Source organism: Hevea brasiliensis, chromosome 15, assembly GCF_030052815.1.
Source record: "Hevea brasiliensis isolate MT/VB/25A 57/8 chromosome 15, ASM3005281v1, whole genome shotgun sequence".
NCBI lineage: Eukaryota > Viridiplantae > Streptophyta > Magnoliopsida > Malpighiales > Euphorbiaceae > Hevea > Hevea brasiliensis.
In genome coordinates, this window is record NC_079507.1 from 48,327,436 (window position 1) to 48,334,561 (window position 7,126).

The following is a 7,126-nucleotide window of genomic DNA, read 5'->3' on the forward strand; positions in this document are numbered from 1 at the left end:
AAAGCTGAAAATTCGATTTTTTTAATTTATAACTAAAAATTTTCTTAAAATGATTTACGTATTTGAAAAATATTTTTTAAAAATAATTTTAAGAATATATTCTCCAAATCAATTTATTATAGATTCATAATTATTTCGAAGCATTGCTAATTTATTTATATTTTATGACTTTATTTAAAGAAATATCATTAATTTTATTCGTAACTTAAAAAAAAAAAAAGGTGTTATGTTAGTTTCTCGACGAAATTTGCTTAAAATGTTAGGTAACAATGCAATGGTGGACATAATAAATATTGAACCTGAAAGACTCAAGATCCGATCAATTCCCTTATTCTCATATATATATATATATATATATATATATATATATATATATATATATATATATATATATATATATATATAAAACTAAAAAGTACATGAATAATGGGCTTGGCCTTTAGCAGTTTCTTAGTTGTTCTTTTAGTTTTTCAGTTCTTTGTTAGTCTCCACAAATTGAGTTATAGTTCCCTTCTCTGTGGATAGCGTTGGGCCACTTGCATGTTACAGTGGATTTCCCTAACATATTGTGTAGAAGTTTCAACAAGCAGATCGGCAGGCCGGGTGTGGGAAATTTACCGTACAAGGGCACAGTAGATCAAAAATTATGAAAACAGGGTGGATTGAAAAAAAATTATGAAAATGGGGTGAGCACTGTAAAAACGCTATTCAAATTCGCGTAGGCTCTAGACACCATTCAAAATAGCTACAAATGTTGAACAATGGCGTGCAAATGTTGAACAGTGCCGGATGCTATTCAAAATGGTGTGCAGGAGCCGGACGCTATTGAAAATGGTGCTCCTACATCCCGCACGCCATTATGAATGGTGTCCAAGTCTCCCACCTTGAATTAATATTTAACTCTATTTTAATATTTACATTGCACTTTTTTAATATTTACATTATATGAGATAGAAAAAATGGTGAAAAAAAATTACCGTTAATTAAAATAATTTACATTTTATTATAAATTTGGATAGTTTATTTTATTGATTGTAAATATTAAATTGAAGTATTAAAAGAAATAAAATTATTAAATATTATATGTAAACATTTATAACAATATATAATTTAAATATTATAATTTATTTTCTTTTAGTACTAAATTCATTATTAGGAGTGTTTACTATACAGGTGTACTTTGCAACAACTTAAATTTATTTAATATTATTAACAAAATTAATGTGTAAAGTGTGATTTTATTTATAAATAAATAATAATAATAGATATAATATTTGAATCATGCGATTGGGAAATTTTTTGATTTTATTTTTTAAGACATGTTAATTTTGTAAAAAAAGAAGAGCCAGATGCTATTATTAAATAGTAAACAAAATATTAAAATTTAAGTCATATAAGACAAAAAAATAGTAAACAAAATTTATTATCCTCAATTAAATTAATTTCCATGTGATATTAATTTTTATTCTTATTACAATTACTTTTCTATTTTCAATTTAATTATGCAAAATATATTAAAAAAATTAGACTAGCATATCGTAGCAATTGACCTAAAGCAAAATATAAATTACAACAAGTATTAATAATTAATATACAAATGAAAGAACATATTTAAGTCAATCATGTGCCGCAACCCGGTCTTCGTATATGTCGTCTCAGTCGAAGAACTCAATGTTGTCCCCCCTCCTTGATGTTCTTTTAGATCACCTTGTGCATCTTGAGGTTGGCTAGGTTGCCCTTGTTGTCGTCCTGATGATTCCCTCCCTGCAGTATAATGCACAATACTTTGTTCATGGTGTCCAAATTGACCCGCACCAGATGGAATATAGCCTAAGGCACCAGACTGATATGGTGCAAAGTATTGATCTGAACTATATCCACCAAATTGACTAGAACTATAGTGTGATGGCCTAATGGTAGATGGTCTGTCAAAAGGAGCAAATAAGCCACTGAATGGTGTTTGCGGCTGTTGACTCTCAGTATAGTCAAATGGCATCCAACTAGTGTAATGAGGGGGGATAGATTCTGAATAAGGTTGGAATATTATGGATGGTCCTGAATCAGACGGTGCAAGATGTAACACCCTTCCGGTAGTAACTCCGTACATTCTACTGTTCTGGTGACCGGTGTCGGTCCGGACAGCTAGAACGTCCGGAAAAATATTTAAACTAAATTCAGGAACCATAATTAACTCAAATATTAATAAGAAAAATTTAGAAAAAATTTTAGAAATAAAATACAACCAAGTTAAACGAGCCGGTGCCCAAGCGATGGGTAACCAGAGGGAAGTTGCGGTTCTCGCAACGAGGAGCCCTAAACCCGGGGAAAAATTCATAAAATAATTTTTGGGACTCCAGAGAAGGGTCATTGAGGTTCCTACGGCATTAGAGTGCCAAGAAAATACCTAGAAAAATTTTCCAATCGGTACAGACAATTTTGACCAGTTAAGCCAAACGGAGGGCATTTTGGTCATTTCGCCTTCAGAGGTGATTTTTGGCCGACTTGTCCAGTTGAGTAAATAATTAATATGACATAAAATATGAATAAACATTACTAGAAATTAAATTGGAAATGAGTAGTGGAGGAAAGAAAAGAAAAATACAATATATGCAATTTGTGACATCATTGTGATGTCATTTAAAATTGTCCACCAATCACAATTAAGCAACCATTTGACTAACTAATAAAAGAGACTAAATGAAGACCAAAATAACAAAAAATACAGCAGCCATCTCCCTCCCCAAAAGCCAGCCGAAACATGCCCTAGACAACCTCCATTGATTTTTTTCAATCAAAGCTTAATTTCTCCCTTTGTTACACCACTAAACCCTAACCCCTTTCATTAAAACTTGACCATATCTCTTGGGGAAGCTTTTGGCAGCCAAGAAGAGGAAAGAAAGTGAAGTTTTAAGTTGGGAAAAATTTGCCTACAAGAGGTTAGTGCATATATACACCTAAAGCTCTTTATTTCTATGTTAAGGGACTTAAACTAAGTAAGGTATTGTAACTAAAATGAAAAAAAAAAAATATGTGTATGTATGCCATGCATTTCGGCAGCCCTATTGAAGGAATAGAAATGGAGTGTTTGATGGACTTAGAGTGAACTAGAGCTTAGGTTTAAAGTGTATACATATATATATATATAAAGAATGAAAGAGTTAATTAGGGAAATTATGAAAACTTTGAAATTTAGCTAGGGTTTAGGAATGAAAATTTGACTTGGTTATAAAATGGTTAAAGAACATTCTAATGGTCAATTAGTGACCATTTGAGGTATGTTGACCATAAATTAGACTGAAAAATGGCATGGCAAAGTGAATGTGTAGGCTGCCTAAGGACAGCAGCAGAGTGGCTGAGATTTCAGTCCACTTGGACTACCATATCTTTGGCTGTGTTGGTCCAATTGGTGTTTGGCCAATTGGATATGAAACTGGGCTTATAATGGAACATTTTTTCTGAAGAAACCATGCCCAAAAGACCCAAGCAAGAGGACCAAAAGTTGGCCCCAATCCGGATACCCTGCAACAGCACCTGCAGAAATGACCAAATGAACAGTTGGCCATAACTCACTGCAGATATGGTCAATTGACCTGAAATTTTTACAGCAACAAGTTAAGACATATACAAACAACTTTTATGAAGAAACCTACCCCAAATTATGACCAGAACCTATCCAACCAAGCAGTGGAAGTTACTGTTCATGGTACTGTAGATTTGGTAATTCTGCAGTTTTGGCAATCCGGCCAGCTGTGGTTTTTGGACCATATCTGGAGCTATAAAACTCCAAATGGAGTGATTCAAAAAAGGAAATTCAACTAGACAAAATAAGGAACAACTTTCATGTTTGCCATTTCCTCAAATTCCCACTGCAACAGGGCCCGATGTAACAGTAAAGTTGGGTCACAAAAACTGAAATTTCTGCCCTCTTAGATTTAAGTTGAGAAATGGTAATGGTGACCAATTCCAACAAGTCTTAAATGCCAAATGTGGTATGTTGGGAGTGCCAAAGTCAATGTACATATTTTCTATCCAAAAGTCAACATTTTTGTTGACCAATGAGGTGAATAGTAACACCAAAACTTGAAATTCATAAATTAAAGAATTTAAAAGTTTCAAATGCCCTAGTATACCTAACAAGATTAGTTTGGATAGTTTGGCATGCCAATAGGGTTCAGTTAGCAGTACTATACATGGCTTTTAGCCATTCTGTGATTTCATGGCTTTTAGCCATTCTGTGATTTCATGGCTTTTAGCCATTCTGACCTTGCATTGAGATTTGGCCTTGTGCCTGAGATTATTCTGACTTGGTAGCACATTGCTGCACAGGAGATGCATATGTGACCGATGGTGTGATGGCCAGAGGTATTAGATACCCAGTGCCAGTTTACCCGTTATCCAGTCCAGTCGTCTAGTGTAGGTTACTTGGGGCAACCAAATGAATGAAAGTGGACAAAGATAATGAAATAATGGATACACTAATACCAAACAAGAAATCATACACATTCTATACATACTTATTTTTTTGCTAGTTTCTTTTATTATACTATTGCACCACTAAGCATTATTGCTTAGCGCGTTGCTTTTGCCACGCGTAGGTACTGGAGATACAGATCATGAGCCCAGTAGACCGCAGACTGGGTGAGTCTGTCCGCGATTCACGCATGTCCGTGTCACCTCAACTTCTGCAGTGCATTGGTAGGACACTAGGTGTCATTTTGATATTTTGTAGCTAATTTTTACTTTCTCATATGTATTTGAACTTATATAATGTATTCTGATGTTCATGTAAATAATGAAAGTTATGGCTATGAATGCAAAATTTGAGCATTTATTTATTGTTTGTATATGAGTATTATGAGAAATGGATGTTTGAGAACTGAAATTGAGAAATGTTGTGGATATCTTGATATTGAGATTTTGTTGATGAATTGAAGTTGGGATTGTTTGGAAATTATTTGGAAGTGTTTTTAACAGGTTCCGAAGAACTGTTTTCTCCATTTTTAGCCGGTACTCTGCCGGATTTTCTTTAAAATTTTCAGAACCTCAAATAAATTATGATTTCAATAAATGACTTAAATGAGTTATCTTTCACAAATTATATTCAAAAGCATGATATAAATTAATTAAGGTATATTAGAGTGTGCCGGTACATCGTGTGGCATTACTTACTCGGGTATACTGTACACGGGTAAGGGGTGTCACACAAGAGCTGAGGGAATAGGATCAGAAGGATCAAGCACTGATGTCATGCAATAAGGGTGAAATGCGACAGCTGGGGGAAAAACATCATCGAGCTGTGAGCCTCGATGCACTAGGTGTGGATGACATCGAGCAGGATGTGATCGACGTTGTCCTGCTCTATGTGAGGTTGGTCCTCTTGTAATTCATCATTAAAGGTTGCTGCTTGAGGTGCGGACTGAGGAGGTGGCATTTGACAAAGCCGATTTTCTTCCTCTAAAGCAATCATCATTTTCCTTAATGTATGCTTAACTTCTGCCACATTTTGTGCTGATGGGTTCTGTAATTTTAGCAAACAATCCTCAATTGCGTCCTCCTGTGAAAATAAAAGGTCAATGCATTTCTTACATTTTGGGTTTAAAAAATATAAAATTATTATTACTAAGTAATTAATAATGAAAAAATATGTGTTGTAAAGGATTACCACACAACCAATAACATCTCCACTTATTGAGATCTAACGTCTTGCAACTCTACGATACCACTCCATATATTTAAAATGATGGTGGAGTGGTTGTGCCATTTCTTGCCCTTGAATAATGTACTGTTCTCACCTATTCCAACGATTAATGTATGCCACATGGTGGTGCGCCCAGTTACTCTCACTAACTCGAAGAGTCATGTCATGCAACTCATCTGTTTGCATGGGTGGTCGTAGAATAGGTTGGGCCAAACCAAATTGCCTCATCATTCTGTCAATTTGGTGCCATTCAATAATATGGAAGCAAATTAATGGCACTGCTACCTTCCAAATGGGATGGCCTTTGATACATATGTCAGGCAGCTCATTCTATAATTCTTCAGTATATGGTTCCCATGTAACCTGCAAGTGAATGTTAGCAAAACATCTAGTAATTATAAATGTAGGAAAAATATAACATATTATTTTAAGTAAGATTTATTAAATTTTGTTTTACATCTTCAGGTCCCATCCGGTCAAGGTTGTATCAGATTTGCGAAAGTACATGAGTTGTTACTTTGGTAATCTGTCGAGCTCTACTCCACCTGTTAGTTGATAAGAAAATTTAAAATTTAATGCAATAAAAATCAATTTAATCTTTCTTAGTGAATATATATATATATATATATATATATATATATATATATATATATATTTGCTTATTTATTTATTTATATTTATATATATGTATATTTTAGTGACATACCTTGCACCTAGGGGTGCATCATGAGGTGTTGATGGATCTCTTATTGATCGAGAGATTATTTCAAATCTCTCCTAGGCCTATTTCAAATCTTCTTTGTTTCAGTAACAACAACACGACAAAGCTCACAATAAAGGAAAGCTAAGCAAGCTCCAGCCCAATTGTATGCCGCAGCTTCCCTCAAGTCTTGTAAAATGGGTAAGAATATCAAGTTCACATGTGAGTTTGTCTTGTTAGGAAACATCAATCTGATTAGTCGTAATATGAATGCTCTTGCATGCCATAACAATGTTAAGTCATTAGCATGATGTGCAATAGCTCCAAACTCATCATTTAGCCATGATAATTTTAGTGTATGTCCTCGAATCATTTCTGAGGGTGGTCTAGCGCCCAACAACATCTCACAAACTTCTGGCCAATCCACCTGTGACATTCCAGTAACAACTGAACCATGTACTAGTAAACCAAAAATAATGCTCTTGTCATCTTGAAGACTGATTGTGCACTCACCAATTGGCATCATAAATGTATGGGTTTTCGATCGCCATCGCTCTACAAAGGCAGTAATGAGATGCCAGTTAAGTGAAAAAAATCCTAATCTAGCAACACCAATAAATCTCGAATCAGTAAGATTAGGAACAATTCGGTCATCAATGTTAGAATGTAATATGTTCCCCTACCTCCTGCATGTAAGCACTTCATGCTCAATCGTACCATTCCAAATC